This window comes from Coptis chinensis, chromosome 1 (assembly GCF_015680905.1).
Source record: "Coptis chinensis isolate HL-2020 chromosome 1, ASM1568090v1, whole genome shotgun sequence".
Lineage (NCBI taxonomy): Eukaryota > Viridiplantae > Streptophyta > Magnoliopsida > Ranunculales > Ranunculaceae > Coptis > Coptis chinensis.
The window spans coordinates 78,581,740-78,602,247 of NC_141456.1; the positions used below are offsets into that span (position 1 = coordinate 78,581,740).

General features: G+C 35.9%; 2 long non-coding RNA genes across 2 annotated transcripts; both read left to right on the top strand.

Moving 5' to 3' along the window:
- Positions 1 to 3,402: 3,402 nt before the first annotated feature.
- On the top strand, positions 3,403 to 4,555 carry LOC147525296 (uncharacterized). Its single transcript, XR_015221234.1, has 3 exons — positions 3,403 to 3,741; positions 3,804 to 3,867; positions 4,130 to 4,555. It is a non-coding gene; the product is annotated as an uncharacterized LOC147525296 (long non-coding RNA).
- Positions 4,556 to 18,342: 13,787 nt separating this feature from the next.
- Positions 18,343 to 19,123, top strand: LOC147525297 (uncharacterized). Its single transcript, XR_015197928.1, has 3 exons — positions 18,343 to 18,402; positions 18,477 to 18,686; positions 19,030 to 19,123. It is a non-coding gene; the product is annotated as an uncharacterized LOC147525297 (long non-coding RNA).
- The last annotated feature ends 1,385 nt before the right edge of the window (positions 19,124 to 20,508 follow it).

A 20,508-nucleotide genomic window follows, 5' to 3' on the forward strand; every position in this document is an offset into this window, starting at 1 on the left:
ATGGAGTTTGATCACTTGTCATTTGTCTATATCTTCCTGAGAGTAACCAAGTAGGCGATTACCTAGCGAAATCGAAGAGAGAAGTGTGTAATGATTTTTTGCTCTTTATTCCCCCTATGGATCGAAAAATGCATGTATTGACCATGAGGGATAAAGAAGGTATTATGTACTTGAGATCCTGATATATAAAAAGTTTGGGGACTGAGCCCCTAGTTTTTTCAAAAAAAAAAAAAAACTTTCGTTAAGGAGGGGAAAATAAGTAAACTCTTAGCTTTGTGTATTGATTGAGTTCTATTATTATTAATACGGTATAAGAATCTAATTCGTTAATTTTACGTATTTTTTTGGATGGAAAACCGATATTTTCAATAATTTTTTTTCTCGGTTTAGCGAGAAATCGGTCATCTCGGCCGATTAATCAGTCAATTCAGTGATTAAATCGGTTCGGTGAGAAAAAGTAAAAAAATCGGTAAAAACTAATCGGTTTACGAGCGATACGCGATTAATCGGCCGATTAATCCGATATTGATAGCATAGCTTGATATGCATGTCATCTATCTAAAGAACCTAAACCCATTTGTGGAAGAATATATTATGAGAAAGATTGAAATTTGAATGTTGAAAGCTTGATTTTTTTTTTTTTTATATATTGATTTTGGGGATACCTTTCCTAGCATACCACTAAACTTAGATTTGAACCTAATGCTCTAATACCATGTCAGTAGTGATGCTAGAAGAATTGTGACATTGTTGTAATAAAGAAACCAAGAAGGAAAATGGAGAAGAGTGGAGACTGAGAGAATAGGGTTAGAGAGAATTAACTTATACTCCATCCATAGTTTCATATATATACTTAACTTACCTTGGGTTTTAAGGTACCCCCAATACATGAGAATAGGAAAGACTAGATACAATTCAGTTTGGTATACCAAACTGATAATCCACACTTATAGAAAATGCGAGACTTTACATACGTTAACAATATATAAGAGACGTCTGCACTCATTTAAGGAGCAAATAAGAGGCGCACCCTCATACTTCAAATACGTCAATAGAGGCTTAGGCCTCACTATTGACATTGAGGTGCTTCAGGATCGCCTCGACGTTGAAGTGTACGCTTTCAGTATGTAAACGCCTTATCAAGGGCCTTTAGGGTGTTTTAGGTTCGCTTTGACTTTTAAAACAAAGCTTTTACCATGTATTTTTTTTCCAATTTTCCCTTGGCCCGAATATATCAGTTTACCGTATATTTTCCAAGAAATGGGGCTCAGCCCCTTGGTTTTAATCTGGATGAGTGTAAACCCCTTCCTATCTGTCCATATCACATAACCTCCCTATTTATCGGCCCATATCACATAAACTCCCTGCTTTCCAATATCAGCGAAATTCCAGTCCGATTTCTATTTCCTATTTTATTTTATTACCCGTTTTAACCTTTTTCCATATTCATCGTAATTTCGACCAAGAAGAACACCGATTCATCTGGATAACACGATTTGACCTCTTTTGTTTCTCAATTGAGAAAAACACCGATTCATCTGTTTGGATAACACGATTTGACTTCCTTTGTTTCTCAAGAAGTTTAGACGCTGAAGAGATTATGGAGGAAAAAATAAATAAACAGTAAACACCTCCTTTTTCAACTCTCTCATTCATTTAACTATCTCTTTCTCTCTCTCACACACCACAGCAAGTTAGTGAACTTTGTCTCAATTTTAATATCCATTTCCATTAGTTAATTGTTTAGCTTTAATTGTGATTTAAAAAATATGATTTATTTAGATCTATGTAATGTTTTATTGTTATTGAAATTAAGTGAAAGTTGTTAATTGACTATTGTTAATTGGGCTAATTCTTATGTTATGGGTTTTGAAGAGTGATGGAAAATGGGGTGGAGAATTTCGAAACGAAAACAGCAGATGGTGCGGTTGTTTCGGAGGTTAAATTAGTAGATAACGTTGTTAAAGTGTTTCATGATGTTGATGATGATAAGAAAGAGGAGAGAACTGTTTCTTTTTCTTTAGAAGAAGATTTGAAGTTGAAATTGGTGGATGATGTTGGTAAAGTGTTTCATGAGAAGAAGGATTCAGAAGTAGATGATGTTTTTGAGGAGGCTAGTGACGAAGTTAGTAATATTGGAAATGGGGAGACAAAGTCGGTTACTGATGATGAAATAGAGTCAAGCGGGATTGGTGATGTTCATGGGGAGTCTGGAAATGGGATTGAGGTTGGGGTTGTTGATGACGACGATAGAAATGAAGTCCGGCTTGATGAGGAGGAGTCACCGGATGGTGTGGTATGTAATTTGGAAGGAGAGGAGAATGAAGCTTCTGTTTTGATTGTTGATGGAGAAACATTGGTTAGTGCTGAAATAGAGTCGAATGGGAGATTTTGTAAAACTATATAATGTTGTAGTAGCTCAGGTCTTGTACATGCTTGGTCTAGCTGAGCAGCTGCGTGGGAGGAATGCTAGTCGTGTAGGTGCCTTTAGTTTTGACCGAGCTAGTGCCATGGCTGAGCAGCTAGAGTCAGCTGGCCAGGATCCCATTGATTTTTCTTGCACAATCATGGTTCTTGGAAAATCGGGAGTTGGTAAAAGTGCTACTATTAATTCCATATTTAATGAAAACAAGTTCAGCACAGATGCATTTCAGATGGGTATAAAGAAGGTCTAGGATGTGGTGGGAACAATTCAAGGGATTAAGGTACGGGTGATTGATACATATGGCCTTTTACCATGCTGGTCGGATCAACGGCAAAATGAGAAGATTCTCCGTTCTGTTAAGCGATTCATTAAGAAGACCCCTCCAGATATTGTCATCTGTGTATAATTTGAAGCCCAAGTTTGCCCACTATTGGTGCATGGCAAATCTCTATTTTAGTGCTAGGCTCCTTCAAGAAGCAATGCATAATATATTTGATTGCTCATTTCGATGTTATATAGACACATTTTGTAAAATTATATTTACCATCACAGAATTTTTATAGACGTTTTTTTGACATTTGAGTTCTAACCAGGTGACGCGGGTTATGGAAATATGAATTTACATATGCAAATATGAAGTTACATATGTGTATACAAATTTACATATGCAAATATGAAATTTCATAGACGTTTTTTCTGACATCTGACAGGTGACACAGGTTATGTAAATATAAATATAAATTTTCTTATGAAAAAAAATTTCATATGAAAATGTAAATTTAAATAGGTTAAGAAGACTGTGTAATTTTATATTGTCATATGTAAATACAAATTTACATAGGATGACGTTAGCCCGGTTTGTCCTTAAGCCGAAATTAGAAGTAAAGATTGATGAAGTCAGCCCGTTTTTACAGGGGTATTTTGGTCTGTTTGGGTATTTTAAAAAAATAGGAGGTTTTTATGGGTTAGTACGTAATGAGGGGGTTTTTATGCTAGTTATGTATCAACTAGGGAGATTAAACCCAAAATCTGGTATATTTTCATCGATATTGTACAGAAAATCATAGATCTATTGGGCCCTGGCTATTGGACATTGTATTCAATTCAAAGTTATCGAGATTGTTCTCATAACCCCGAGTCCAAGTTTAAATCGTCCGAAACAAAATTGAAAGTGTGTGAAAACAAAGATGAGAAAAAGAGAGAAAAAAATGTAGATGGGGATCCGGTTCATACTGTTGGTAAACAAACTCGACGAATACCTGACTATTGAAGAGCGAAGAGCTCTCGAGGGTGAAATCGTCCGTAACGAACAACAGGTCCAATCCTCAATTAATCTCACTTGTCAATTTCAGGATATTAATAATATTTTTGTGTGCAGTGCTCGTTTGTGGAGCATCGGAATTACAAGATTGTTTTTCTTAGTTGGGATTGACAATGACGAGGTAATTATCCTACCACCCTAGCTAAGTATAGTCATTGTTCATTCTCCTGTTCAATATTTAGAATGAGTTAGCTATTCTGGAATTTATACATCTGCTAGTTGAAACCATGGATCGCCTATTCGGGAATGTGGTAAGTTCATTGTTAGTATGTAAATATGTTCTTACTTAATCATCACTGGACTAGTTTTTGCAAATTGTATCTTCTCCTGAATTAAACCTCATTTTGCTTATCATTAAATGGAAAAGTTACCCAACTGTGCAGTGTGAGTCAGACATTATGTTTCATCTGGAGAAGGTGCATTTCATGCTAGAGGAGATGATTATGAATGGCTGCATTGTTGAAGCTAACAAGTCGAACATTCTCAGCCCAATACAGTTGATGGACAAAGCATCGTAGTCATCCATCTTACGGAATCAGTCTTGGTATTTGTTATTCCTAAAGTATTGCCTATTCTCACCATTTGTTTACGAGAAAGCTAATCAATATTGATGTGAGCCAATATTTTATGTTTTTCTGCCTGCGTGGTTCATTTGGTGTGAGGTCTGGACTACTTCCATCAAAGGCATACCTTAGACAATGCCTTTACTGGAGGTTTAAATGTGGTATACCATGTTTGCCAAGTAACTTATGTTTGATAAAAATAAACGGTAGCTTTATTTTTACACAAAAGCTATCTGTAATTCTGTATTCCTTTGTGTCATATTATTGTTCACTTTTATTTCTATGAAGCTAGAAAGTCTAGAACCACCATCATTGTCTACACAAAGTGGTTTTTGCAGCCTCTTGTTTTAATAGCAAATCTACGCTTCGTGTGCGCGCACACACACACAGTGGGAGAGAAAACGTTACTGAAGAAGTCTTCTCAGTTGGATTCTCGGATACAATCTAATCCATATGCCAAAAAAGTCAATGATGTACTGTATCCAATTATTCTACAAGGATTTATTGGTTTCTTCTCCACCGGGATTTATTGGGTTGATTGGAGTTGACTACAGTAAATCCCTATTCAGAAAGTCAAATAGCCCACAGCTTGATGACCCCGCGTAACCCGCCAATATAGTGTGTGTGTGTTTCCGCAAAAATGCAAGCGGAGTCTGTAGCTGTATTTGCCTCCCTATATACATGAACAACCTGCACTTGTCCTACTTGCTGCATCAGCTCCCAAATCTCTAAGACTTTGTTTTCCACTTCCCGTGGAGTTCCTTCTTGTTTATTATCTGAGCTGCGTGCTTTGAATATGTTGCAACCTTCACCTTGTTATTTCCTTCTTCTCTGCATATTTGAGACCATTAACAATTGCTATCAACTCTTGGCTGATCACAATTCTTACACCTTTTGGCAGAGTAACATAGTATAGCAAAGCCATTGTGGTCCCTGATGACACCTCCTGATCCTTCTCTGTCAAACTGTTAGCTACCATCAGTGTTAAGTTTCATTTATCCTGGGTCAGGGGGTTCCCAAATGAGAGAGAGTTTCTGAGCGGGGCTGAATGTGACCAGTATGCCCAGTCTACTTGTAAAATCTCTTATCAAAGGATTATCACGTACCCGAATCATTTTGTTTTGTAGAATCCTTCTGATTTCTTCCTTGAGTCCGTTGAGTAAAGTCCTCTTATCACGTGCTTGTTTCTTGAATCTTCAACTGTTTCGTACCCTCCATAACCAGTATAGAGTAGTACTTGCCACACAAACTTTAAAAAAATTCAGAAAAGTGATATTCTTCTTTTTCGCTGTGTGAAGAATCCATTTCCATTCTTCCGGAGCTCCTAAAACTATTCTTTGGTATCCCACAACCGTGTTTACTTCCTTCCAGATTGTCTTTGTACTGTGTACCCACAGTTAAAGAAAAGGTGCTGAATGCTTTCTCTGGCAGTATTACATATGAAGAAGTTAAGATCTTGAGCTGCACCGATTTGTCCTGGGTAAGTACGTAGGGCTCCAGATAGTAATTATTGCCACATCATAAACTTGTGTCTAGGTAGAGACCATCGACACCACATTAGCGTACTCCAACACACAGGTTGTCCTTGCCCTGTAATTGCTTCATATGCTGATTTTGTGGCGTATTTACCTGTAGATGTAGTTGCAGTCCATGTCCATACATCTTCACCAGGTCTTCTGCCCAACTAGCTTAGTGCTCATTATATCTCCATTAATAGTTGTTGGGAGGTTTGCATTAGCACAATGAACACTTTCATAGTGTTCATATAATTTGAAGTAAATCACACTTTCTGATATTCTATATTCTTTGACGTAGCGTAAACCCAGGCTTCTGGGCTTTTACATCAGCTATGCCAATTTTTCTAGGTAGCTTGGCCGCAAAGAAATTAAGTTTTGATTCCGAATTGGAGAAGTGAAGTGGATGTTGCAGAGATCGAAAGCAGAATTATCCTTATTTCACGCTTGGATAAACAAGAGTTTTTGTTTATTAAAACACTTGTAAAAAGAATTTCTGACGATCAATATTAATGTTGAGAGACTTAATCAAATGGATGCTGAGTACAACAATATAATGATGAGAAACTAATCTGATGCATCAAAAGGACACCAACACATCTGGGAATCAGAAGAAATGTTTAGTCACCAATTGAGATGGAGATCAAACGGCCATTGGTAATTGCTTGGAGAAGTGGATATGGTTTGGAACTCAGATGAAAACAAGAGTTTACAGTAGTTAATGAATTAGGACTCCGATACCTGTTCTAACTAGTACCTCTAGAAATGCCGACATCACCACCCCAAATGTACATCTACTAGTTAATGCCCGTGCCTGCGGCACGGATTCTATAAAGAAGCATCATCGAAAATGTTATTTAAAATTCCACATGTATTTACTATTTATTGTGATGGAAAAAAAAATTGATAATCGCAAAATGTTCATGTTTTCGTATATGCAAATATGCAATTCATCTCTTCAAGAACTGGTTGTAAGTGTTGGACATGACAATGATAAATATCAAATATTATTCAACCATTTTTTGAACCATGTGATTAGCAATTTAGTATTGATTTTTAGGGAAAAAGAAATGTCATTGTGACCAAACTATTTAACAATTACTATCACTATGTTTACACATTAACTATAAATCAATTACTATGACGACAATTTGATACAATTTCATTAAAAAAGTAACGATTAAAAACTTTATACAATGTTGCTCAAAAGTAGGGCACAATGTGATTATACCATGATACCAATCAAGTTAGCATCATGACATATGCAGACCATCCTAACACCTCCATGACCTGGGTTACCTAGAACTTTGATTTCAATTTGTTAAGGCGGACGCCGTGAAAGTTCCATTGTTCTTTGAAGCATCCCAATTCCACATGTTATACCAACACCATTTAAAGATTCACGTTCCGATGTTGAGCTCTGCAAATCTCCTATCATAAGCTTACCTATGATTCACATATCGTTTATTACTATCACTCCGAGCTTAGCTTGAACATAAACTGTCTTAAAAAACTGATAAGTTGCTAACTTACCAAATGTGCACCAAGAGGTGAAGAACTTTTGCAAACAAAAAAAACCATGAGGTTTTCCAGCTAAGCAGGCCTATTTGTATGAAGAATTCCAAGTTTTGGTCGTAGCTGTAATCTCTTGTACATTATAATTTATTAGTCCCCAGGATGCTGATTAAAAAGTCATTAAAGCATTAAAGCATTATAATTGAAAAAAAGAGAATACCCAAGACAAGACACAAAAAGAAATTCATTATAGTTGAAAAAAAGATAATACCCAAGACAACACAGAATTTTTTAATTTTTCAAAAATTGTAATTTCATTAATGCAACACTAATAATGTCTCATATACACGTAAAACCCACTAAGGATGGTGTTTAATATTGACCGTTCAACTATAAAAAGTCCAAATAATGGTAAGATAATACGAGAGATAGTTAAAAGTACATGAAGCGGTTCCTATATACCTTAAAATACTTCAAAGTTCAAACGGTTGCAATTGAAAGACTCACAAATCGGCTATATGGATGGTCCTTAGCCACATCGCCTGAGACTCACAAATGGGTGATTAATTTTTTTTGGAGAATATACCAAGCCGACATACAGTGGGTGGGATCGAGGATTGAATCGAATAGCGAATAAATCATCATCTCGAGATCAAAACTCCCTAAAGTAAATGGTAAAATAGAAAAGATAGTAGAGTAGTCATGAAGAATATAATTACACAGGATTTGGTATTGCACAGGTTGTGATTGGTGAGCCACATAAAACTATGATAATTTCAAGAAGCAGCATAACCAATACTAAAAGAAGCAATGTGTTACATACGGTAACCATAATATTCAAAGCCACACTCTATGATTCCATAAAAATAAACAAATGAATGATAAAAACATGACAATATTGCATCATTCCCTGTCCATGTTCAATACCACCTCACTTGCCAAATAAGTTCTGAAAAATACCTAAGAGAAAAGAAATTAAGCAAGGAAAATTAACATTTAAGGATTCTAAAGCATTTTATTATCTTGACAAATCTCTAGGCAGTTTAAAAGAGATAATTACTTTTGCGAACTTTCAATTTCATGTTTTACTTGCGGTCTTGATGGATGAACTTGCATAACCAATCAACATTATTTTCAATTTTTATGATTTATCACCCTAGGTTTGCAGGATAAATAAATTGATAAAAGAGCCAAGTCCAACAAACTTATCCCTATATGAGCAACCCAAATTATACACCTTCACGACAATATTTACCTTCAAAACTTCTCCACAATATTTTCCTATTATTTTTCTTTGTCTCTCCCTCAGTTTTTTTTGTCGGTCCTCTTCTATTTATCAATAGAAAAGTTATTTAGAGAGTAAAAAAAAAAATGCAACATGGATCTGTCAATCACAAACATATTTAAAAAAAAATTAAAACATCATATATGTCACTATGAATATACATTTATTATTAAGTAACGGCAATTTCCATCCGTTTAGCCATCGGATTTGAGCAAAGAAAAGTGTAGCGTGTTCAGCTCTTTCTGAAGGTAAGTGTAGTACCACACAAATAACAATCAGAAATGAACTCTACGAGAAAACAATTCGTACCCTATATAGATTATTGTAGTCTCTTTCTTATCTCTTGTAAGTAACCATATCTTCATCCTGGTTGGGCAAGTTCGTGTACACAGTTGGGAACCTAAATTTCAATTTCAAGTCATTCTCCAGGACTCTAATTTTGCACAAAATTGTAAGAAAACTATTGTGCCTCACAGACCAAATAAGTATAATAGAAATTGCATTAAATTAATTCTACAACATCCAATAAAATTTGATAACCAAAACGAACAAAAAAGCCAGGAGAAGATATTTACCAGAAAGCCAATCGTGATAGAAGTCGAAGTGCAAGACTCATCCCTATCTCAGAAGTTTGTCTTCAAGCTACTGATTCGCTTCGGTCAACAAGGACCTAAGGTTCAAGTTGATAGAGGTCAGTTATTTGGTTATTTTGATTTTTTTTTTTCATTTTTATATTCAAATGGAAGAGGCAGTAGCTATTTTCTTTAAAAAGTCATAAATGCCCAGCTGAAAGTAGCTATTTTCTTAAACATTCAGCTAGAAGAAAGGACACTGAAGTATACAAACTTATTCAATATGCAAACACAAGTGCTATAATAAGATAACCAACCCCAAGGATATAGTTCTTTAAACCCAAACCATAACAATTTGCCAAAAGATGTAAAGGAAAATTTGATCCAAGAAGGAAAAAGAAAAAGCAAAAATACACAAAGACAATAAACCACAAAGGTTATATAGTCGTAAAAAACGAACTGTTAAAAAAAATACTTGGCAAATGCATCACAATCAATCCTGGACATTCGTTATATTAACTCATTAAATTTGTGATACAAAAAAAAAAAAATATCTTAGGTAAAAGACCAATGCTCTGGACAGCTGGTCATTGAATAAGCTTTGTTCCTTAGCTCTAAACTTATAACTAATTAGGTGTATCAAATTAAAGTAGTAAATCAAGAAGAAAAAAATCAGTGAAACATACGTCTTCATGTGAATCAAAAGATCCCCTTCTGTGTTTCGGATAAGTAGTTCGGCTAAAACATGATAAATAGAGACTTACGAATAGAATATAAATTCGAGCTGTTCTCTACCAACAGATTGGTGCAATGACAATTTCCCAATAGATGTTCTTGTAGGAGCAAAATTAGAACAAATTTCACAACACATGCTGGAAAAAAAATGTTTGAGAAAAAGCACCAAGCCAATAATAAAAATTTTTTGCTTACACAATTGAACTGCCGACAACCCTACCTTTGTCTCTTTCCTTATCGGTTCATGATCAATACTCGAAGTTTGCCAAAGGAGTCCCTAAAGAAACAAAGAAGCAAATTAGGAGCGTAAAAAATCCTAATACATTGTTAAAAATCCTAGACTCTAGGGTTTTCGGCACGGATTCCAGAAAGAAGCATCATTGATAATGTGATTTAAAATTCCACATGCAGTTACTATTTATTATGATGGAAAAAAAATTTAAAAGTAGGCAGCTCAATGAAAAGTCTAATTAGTGTGCTAAAAAAAATTATTCAATGATGTAGATTAGTTTACTTTGATAATTTTTGTGCCAAATTAATGGAAAACATTTTGAAGTAGGATAGTACGTAGAACATTTCGAAAAAGGAAATGCACGATACAAAATTATTGGAAAATGTAATAATTACAAAATTATTCTTGTAGGAATTGTGGTAAGAGACTATCAAGGGGTTTTTAACTCGTGATGTACAACAACTTAATCTATATCGTCTATACAGTTTGAATATAATTCAGTAGCCACCTTTTTTCAGGGTTTTCTCCAATTGTGGATTTTGGTTTTAGGTGTGCCTTGTAGATGTAGTTATCACTACAACAGAAGGGATCTGTTGCAACGCAACCTTTTGCAACGCCTACTTTTCGTTGGTAAAGCATAGCATTTGCAACGCCTAATGGCGCTGCTCAAACGTTTCCGTCTTATTAGTACCACCTGATGGGGATATAACTAGTGTGACGCTAGCTGGCGTTGCAAAAGCATTTGTTTAAATTTTTTGTTTAACTGAAATTTCATTTTTAATGAAAAAATTGAGTACCAACTACGCGCAGTGGTCGCAAAAAAGTATTTTACCTTTGGCAACGCCCTTGGCGTCATTAAAAAATTTAATATTACAATTTCCTTTTTTCACCCAATTTCTGTTTTTCTACGCGATTGAAATTGGCAGCGCCATTGGTGTCGTAACAGTATTGGGCGGGATGATTTTAGGTAGGAATTATTTTGGCGGTCACCTTGCTAACAATTTGGGAAACCAAAATAAACCCTACCCGATAAAAGAAAGTCAAGAAACTACCGCGCTACTCATAAAAAAAAGGAAAAGCAAAACCGAAAAACCATTCTTCATCGACTGAGGAGGCCGAGTGTACCACAGAAATTGTTTATTCAAATTGCTAAAAGCCATTTCTTTGGTTACTGATTCTCGACAGGTACGTCATTTAAATTTAGAAATTATATATTTCAAGTTCTGATTTTTGGTTTTGTATTTTTCGGAATTAAAGTTTGAAGCTTTGGTTATTACTTCAAACTCGAATCTTTGGTAATGTAGTATACTAGAATCGCTACTTCTAAAGAACTAGAAATTCAGAAAACAGAATGTAGTGATAGAGTGAAAGAAGTTGTAGAAGAGTCTGAAAGTGAAGAAGTTGAAGGAATGGTCTGTTTTTCTTCTTTTTGTTCATGGGCTGTTGGAATGAAGGAAAGGAGGTGACGAGTGTTGTGAATAGAGTCAGAGACATTGAGAAGTGATGTCTGGGTGTGCGAAACATGAGTTATATCGAGAATGAGTTAAAGAACAGAGCAGAGTTAATCTTCGAGAATGAGTTAATCTTGAGCTCATCGATGTTTATTTCTAATACTCATGAATTTATTATACATAAATGAATTAGTTTATACTGTTTTGTTATTAAAATATATATATTAATATTATTTAATTTCCGCGTCCAAACTGCCACCGCGTCCTATTTTTTTGAGATATAGTCGAGTCGCCGTGTCTGCGTCCGCGTCCGCGTCTCTGTCCGCGTCCGCGTCCGTGCAACATTGAGTAAAACTAATAGTAACGAAATTAGGCCACTCGGATAGAGATAACCCAGGAAGCATCCTTTTGTGTTTCAGAACATTGACATATGCTCTAAAACAAGACCAGCCAGGAAACCAAACAAGACTTACAGAGCAGGATATCAAATTATCGTACTAAGCTACTGAAGTAGTAGAATTCATCTTATGGAAATAGATTTGACCAAACAAACCAGAACCGTGGGAATCCCAATTTTCTAAGTCAATTCATCAATTGAGTTGGACTATTTGATTGGGAGTTCTTTAACATATACTTGCATACATCCTTCCATGATCAGCAAGATCCTTGACTTTAGATATATTCCATTCTCTCTTATCCCCTAGTCGTAATTTATTTACCTTTTTTTCGTGTTTATCTACAGGAATTGAGGTTCTCTCCACTGTTTCTATACACAATTCCCGCAGTGTTTCAGGTTCTAATAAATTTCTTTGTAATATTTTCGTTAATTTATTAGTATGATTGATTTTTTATCATTGTTTTGTTGTATGATTATTTTGTTGGGTGTTTGGTTTTTCATTATTGAATTCTTTGTTTGATTATCCTTACTTTATATCCGTTAAATTTATTTTACTTCAAGTATGCCAAGTTATTGGTGTAGAAAATTGTTCGTTGGTTTTCACTGTCACATACCATGTAACCGAATCATCTTGCTAGCATTTTTTAGTATTTGTAATTCTGTTATTCTGTATCATATTAACTTGATGGATTTTTTTTTTCTTTTGAGCTGATGGGATCATCAGCTACAAGCATTTGCTGCTTGTAGGATCATCTGTCCTCTCAGTTTTGTTCTTATAAGAACCTAAGGAGTGAAATTTGAACATGACGTCACTAAATCCCCTTTTGCACTTGCACTTGCATCTCCACCATAACAGACTCTTATTAGGCACTTGGTTTAGTTATATACAATGAGATTTCCTCTCTGAGTGTGTATTTAATTTCACTATTTCTATTTTGATTGAAAAAGTTGTAAATCTAATAAACTGCCATAACTATTGGAAAAAAACTGGTTTCTGTAAACTGCCATAGTTATATACAATGAGCTTATGGGTGAATTATGTGCTTGCTGGTTTCCGTAACGTGTGTGCATGCTGGTTTCCGTAACGTGTGTGCATGCTTGCTAAGATGACTTATGTATTAGAACCGAGTTACAGTGATAATTGCTGGCCCTTTTTCTCTAATTTTGGTTGCTTTTCAATCTTTCTATCATGTGTATGCATTTTAAGGACAGTAGAAGTTTGATTGAATGCAATCTTGAATACAAGACCACTTTGTGAAGTTAAATTACACATTGTTTCTGGTAATTGTTCGTATATTCTTATATGCATGCCTAAATTAATTTCTATCAATAGTGGTGTAGGAAGTTGGATTGTTAATGGACTGTCCTTGGTTAGTTTAAATGTTTGGGTTTTCTTATTTTGTGATGTACAATTATTATCTCGTAGTAGAGAACACGGAAATGGATAAGAGTTGGATGCAATTGCCAAAAATAGGTTTTGGCCAGTATATTAAAAAAGGAATTAGGGATTAGCTTGAGAAGTAGTCATGAAGAGCTACTATATAAATAAGATATATACATTTCTTACCTTTTATGATTAAATTTGGATGCAACAAGTCAAATATAAGTTATATTGTGGATTGCAGCAAGTCAAAATTGTCCTTATCTGATAGTTTCAATTATTCATACCAGCTTAAGTATGATAATAGATCGAAAGGATCTGCGATATTTTTTTCCTCATTTTAATCTAGTAGTGTTGTTTTGTTCCACCATGTGGCGTGTACAAGTATTTTTTTTTTTTCCTTTGGTGAGATATGTTTCCTTTGCCATATTTATTAAAGGTGCAACATACTTGATTCATGTTTTCTTCTTTGATTACTAGAAATGGATAAGAGTTGGATGCAATCGCCGAATAGGTTTAGGCCTGACTATAAAAAAGGAATTATAGATTTTGTTGAGATTGCTCGTGGTCATACGAATTTAGCAGGCGGGGACTAGATGTCCATGCAAACAATGCAAAAATAGGAATTATAAGCACATCGATGAGGTAAAAGACGATCTAGACCTTTACGACATGGACAAGAATTACACCCGTTGGGTTTTTCATGGAGAAGACTATGAGGAACAAAGTGACGATGATGACGATGATGTTGGTGAAGGGGTACAGTTTGATGGACTGGATGACATGTTTGAAGATTTGCGGGCTCAATACACATTGATAATCTGGTGCCTAATGTGGAACATAGGGAATCGAGGTAATATAGATCCATTTGATGAACTTTTGAGTGAAGCATGTCAACCTTTGTATCCAGGCTGTAAATCTTCAAAGTTAGATTGTGTCGTGAAAGCCGCTTCATTTGAAGATAATCAATCGCTGGAGTAACAAATCATTCACTATGATTCTCCATTTGATTAAAGCAATATTGCTGAAGGTGAGACACTCCCAAAGTCCCATTACGAGGAAAGGCATTAATGCGTAACTTGGGACTTGGTTATATCTCAATCCATGCATGCAAGTATGATTGTGTGTTGTTTTGGAAAGAAAATGAAAATCTTCAAAATTGTCCAGAATGTAATGAGCCGAGGTATCAAGTCTTCGAAGGCAAGACTAAAAAAATACCACGACGAAGGTGTTAGCGTTACTTTCCACTTAAACCAAGGCTCAAGAGGCTATTCATGTCGAGGGTTAATCTTTGCAGATATGAGATGGCATAAAGAAAAACTTGAGCATGAGGAGAACGTGCTTAGACACCCAGATTCTCTAAAAGCTTGGGGTGATTTTGACAAGGAACATGAGTGGTTTGCCAATGATCCTCGCAATGTTAAGCCTTGGTCTCCATAGCGATGGATTTAACCCGTTTGGGAATATGAGCGACCAATATAGTATGTGGCGGTCTCGGTTATGCCGTATAATTTACCACCGTGGAAGTGTATGAAAGAACCATTCACCTTCATGTGCCCTCATCGATCCCGGGGCCTACATCGCCTGGGAATGATATCGATGTCTATTTATGACCTTTGATTGATGAACTAAAAAGAGTTATGGAATGATGGGGTGGAGACGTATGATGCAAAGTAGCAAAGGAAACATTTCGGTTGCATCTTTGCGCGGTGTTATGGACTATAAATGATTTTCCAAAGACTAGGTAATTTATCCGGTTGGAGCACGAAAGGGAAACTAGCTTGCCCTAATTGTAACAAGGATACAATTTCCATGTATTTAAAAAGAATGGCCGAAAAGTTGTGTTATATGGCCAATCGTCGTTTTTGCAGCCAAAGGCATCCTTGGAGAACTTCGTGGCAAACACTTATTTGATGGAAATAGGGAGAGCAGGTTGCCACCTACAAAGTTGTCTAGGGATGAATTGTTATCACAGTGAACTATGTAGAACCTCTTCAGAAATTTGGAAAGGCCGCCTAACAAGAAGAGAAAAGCGTCTTGAGATGGAGTTGAATTGGACAAAGAAAAGCATATTTTTTTGAGTTACCGTATTGGGACACTCTTAAGCTCTGACACAACTTGGATGTTATGCATGTTGAGAAGAACATCTGTGACAATGTAGTGGGGACATTGTTAGATATAGATAGCAAAACAAAAGATTCAAGTAAAAGCTCGATTATATTTGGCGCGTTGGGTATAAGAAAAGAGTTGCATCTAATCCCAAGAGGTGATAAGTTTGTAATGCCGCCAAAGATGCTACACATTGTCATCTTCGGAGAAAAAATCTTTTTGCGAAGTGGTTGAAGTCGGTGAAATTTCCGATGGCTATGCATCTAACATTTCTAGATGTGCAAATACTAAAGATGGTAAGATAACAGAATGAAAAGTCATGATCATCATGTGCTCTTGCAACAACTTCTTCCAATTGCAATCGTGGTTTTGTGCCCAATGATGTAGCCATTGCATTGGTTGAGTTGGGAATGTTCTTTAAAGAGTTATGTTGCAAGACTTTAAAATTGGAAGTATTAGAGAAAATGGAAAAGGACATTGCGGTGATACTTTGTAAGCTCGAACAAATATTTCCTCCTGCATTCTTTGATGTAATGGTCCATTTGGCTATCCACTTGCCACGTGAGGCGATACTTGGAGGACCAAAGTCAAAGATAGGTGGATGTATCCTATATTGAAAGGTGAGGTTTACGGTTTGTAATTTATTTAATTTGAAATTAGCATGTTCAAGTTTTTATTTACTATATATATATTACATGTGTGTGTTATATGTAAACATGTATCTACACACGCTAAAACAATATGTTCGAAATAAAGCTCGCCCCGAAGGTTCAATTGCTGAAGCGTATGTAGACACCGAATGTCTCACGTTTTGCTCCATGTATCTTCAAGGAGTTGAAACTCGGTTCAATCGTGAAGAACGAAACTATGATGGTGGTAATGAGAATCAACAGGTTGGATTTCCTGTTTTCACACAGAATGTTCGGCCTTTGGGAGCCTATACAAGTTCCATTCTTGATCCAAAGGACTATGCCAAGGCTCATTACTATGTGTTGAATAATTCTGAAGAAATTTCAACATATTTAGAGTAAGTTTTATTGCATTTAGCTTACCGAGTCTTTTTTATCATCATCAACTACTCTGAGTTATTAAGTTTATATATATTTGATATGCATGCAGTCAACACATGACAGAGCTTGAAATGCAAAGCTCACACAACTTACATGAGAAACAAGAAATGTTGTTTCCTAGTTGGTTTCAAAAACGTGTAAGAGCTCAGATTATTGCTACTTTTTATACAATGGTTATGAACTTGGATAATATGCTAATTATGTTTTCCTAATTTGGTGTACTAATTTTATGAATAGATGCAAGTATTAGCGCAGTTGAGAACTCCTCCGAAGCTTAAGGATGAATTATATTCATTGGCATGTGGGCCTGATAAACGTGTGAAACGATATAGCGGATGCATTGTTAATGGGATTAGGTTTCACACCAAGGATCGAAAAAAAAATCTCGAACCCAAAATAGTGGTGTTGAAGTAAAAGGGAACACCAAGGAGAAGAGATTGACTTTTATGGTGTGTTAACCGATGTTTTTGAGGTTAGTTATCTATTTGGGAATCGAGTTTATCTTTTCAAATGTGATTGGTATGATGTTGGTAATAGAAGGACGGGATTCAAACGGATGGTCACTTTACTAGTATTAATGGCTCCAAGATGTGGTATAAAGAAGACCAGGTTTGTCTTAGCCACACAAGCATGTCAAGTCTTTTACGTCGATGATACCAAATTAGGTGTTGGTTGGAAAGTTGTGCAAAAGACAAAGCCTCGAAACGTGTTTGATGTTCCAGAGAAAGAAGAAGCAGGTAGTGATGTAGCATATCAACAGGAAGAGCAAGTTGGGGTGAATATCGACAATGTCCAACTTGATCAAACTCATGAAGCAAGTAGCAGCGGGGTTCAAAATGCACCATTCACACCCATACGTCTAGATAGGGAGGATTTGGACCCAAACGAAGTTGATGCTAATGTGGTCGTGGCTGCTATGGAAAGTCATCAAACCAATAACAATTTCATTATTGACGAGGAAGATGATGAAATAGATGACACATTAATAGAGTATTGTTCTGAAGAGGAGCATGTCGTATCCAAAGATGATGATACTGAGATTGATGAATGTTAATGAAAAACTTCATTATCCATTTTGTATGTAAAATATATATATATATATATATATTATATATATATATATATATATATATATATATATATATATGTCATGCATTCACATTAAGCGTTAAAACATATTCTAGCTAGGACAAGTTGTTTGGATTGCATTACATTAAGTGATAGTTTTGTTGTTGGATCTATTTAGTGCTAAGTCGTACATGCTTATATATTAAGAATTGAAACTCTCCATTTTAATGCTATATTAATTTTTTTTTATATATGACTTTTAATGTGCTTTATTATTGTATTTAGATTATGTGCCATTTGATATCAATTGTTTTTTATCAAATTTAAGTTTTATGTATAGCTATGACGCCAGTGTAACTTCGGCAGTGAGTGAGACAACCAATGTCAGCGGTTAGCGAAGTGAACACATCAAGTATTGGTAATAAGATTATATTTTGGTTTGTTTAATGCATTGGATAGTTCAATAATAAAAGACTAGGCATCTTTTTTTCTTCTTTTTTTATGAATGTTTTTTGTTAACAGCTCCAACTAAGAAAAAAGAGGCAAGGCTATGAATAAGAAACTCATTGATTACAAAGCTGCTACTGGTCAAAAACCTAGGATAGAGATCCACAAAGATCATGCAAGACCTGTGGGAAGGTGGAGTCCTCAATTCGTGAGGGAGATTGGAGTAGTAAGCGACAACAACATGGACCTCTTTACAAGGCAGTGATTGGGATAAAGTGGAAGAGGATGTGAGAGGACCATTACGTGATCGCATTAAGGTAATAAAGTTTTTATTCTAGTTGCATGGCATATCAGAATGATTCCTTGTAACTTTGTAATGCATTTCTTGTAGGACAAGTTTGATGTGGATATGCAACTTCCACATGTGAAGTACGTCGTGGACAAGATATTAGGGGAGCGCTTAAGAGGATATAGGTGTCTTCTTCACTTGCACTATAAACGTTTTGGAAATGATGCAGTGGCACGACGAAATCCTTATAGTGGCGTGGCGCAAGATAAATGGGATGCTTGCTGTGATTGGTTTCGAAGGGAAGATTTCAAGGTATGATAGTTTACTTATTAGTCTCCTTTAAATGGTTATTGTTGGCTGGTTATTGTTGTGATTGGTTTCATGTGTTTTGAGGAAATTAAGGAAATCTAGAAGAGGATATAATTATATTTTTGAGGTTGAAGTGGTAGTCTGGCTATGTTCCAAGGAAAGGATTGTTCTAATTTTTTTTTTATTAAGGCTGAGACCCTTTGTTTTCCTCTTGACTTGAGATTAGGCAATAATGCAGCTCTTTACATTTATCCCATCTTAGTTCAAAGTTGAGTCCAATGAGCCACTGATTATATGATTATATTATTCAAATACAACTTGTAATACAATATTCATTTTACTTCAGAAAATTAGCGAGCAGAATTCAAGTAATCGGCAAAAGCTTTCAACAAACCATTGTGCTGGTTCAAAGTCATTTCTACATTTCTTCGAGGAATCGGTATATTTTTTATTTACATAATTTATGTTGCTTTGGTGTTGTGTACTATTATTTAAAATAAATTATGCGTTTTCAAATATTTTTCAGTGTGACTCTGAAACCCAACAACCGTGGGAAAGATTGAATTCTACCGTCGAACCCACTTTTAGTAGTAAGGGATGGACTAGTCCTCAGAGCTCGGGAAAATTATGTAAGTTAAATGACTCTTACTTGCTTTTACCATTGCACTTTAATTTCATATATTTATCCCTAGTTTAAACTTACGTAACCGGATCGCACGACAACTTAAAGTTGAGTCCGGCGCGTAGGTGGTGAGCCAAAGACTGAGGATGAAATTTTTAGTACAGTATTGGGTGTAAGATCTGGATATTGTAAAGGCCTTGGGCATGGTGTCATGCCACCATCAGCTAGAAGGATGAGATCCATTCACTTAGAGGAGGAAGTGCAAAGGAGCAAGATCTTTGAGAGGAAGGAAGTACAAAGGACGAGGGCTGAGGAAGCTGAAAAACGTAATGACGAGCTCACTGCTGAAATGGTATCCCAAAGAACTAAATTGGAAGAGGTTTTGGCCGTTCAAGCTAGGATGGAGGCTTGGATGCTACAGTTCAGTGGAGGTTCTCAATGGTACGTAGTTTGAGAACTTTAAACATTTTACTCTCAATGAACTCACATTTTACTCGGGAGAGCTTTTTCATACATCTTTGATCAATTCAGAGGAAATGGAAAGGAAAACTTTAGTTTCAATCTTCTTCAGTGAGTTTTGGTGCCTAGTTATTTAGGGGCTGGATTTTTTAATGCACTTAATTCTGGACGTCTATGCATGTGTTTCCTTTTCTATTTTATTATAATTATTAACTTGTTGTTGTGTGAAATCTCGTGTGCTCTCACAAGCCATTTTTTTCCCCATTTGTGTGAGTCGGGTCAGTCCTGGGAAATGAGCAACGGCTGTGGTGCTTAATTCCTAGGATATAGCCATTGACAGAAGATGCCCTCTCGGATTTAATTTCTTCATTGAGATTTTTACTTCTTGTTCATAGTGGTTCAAAAAATCTAAATCTTTTGACCGCTTAGTAGTTATATATCATTGCCTATTACAAGTAATGTCGAATCGTCCGATGTATTGTCATAAGAAGGGCTTCCAACCGCTTGGAAAGGGCCTTGGGACATCGAACAACAGTCCACCCACTAGCTTAGAGGCGTAATGAGGTGTGTAACATGCCTTTTATACACACGGGTGTATCCGTTACGATACTTGTGTTGTTTTCTTGGTGCATACTTGGATATGCAAGAATGTGTCGAAAATCCACGCCCGATACCTTTACATCTGATCGCCATCCGTTGGAACCGCCTTTATCCCACACGGGATAACCAAATTCCCAAGCGCTA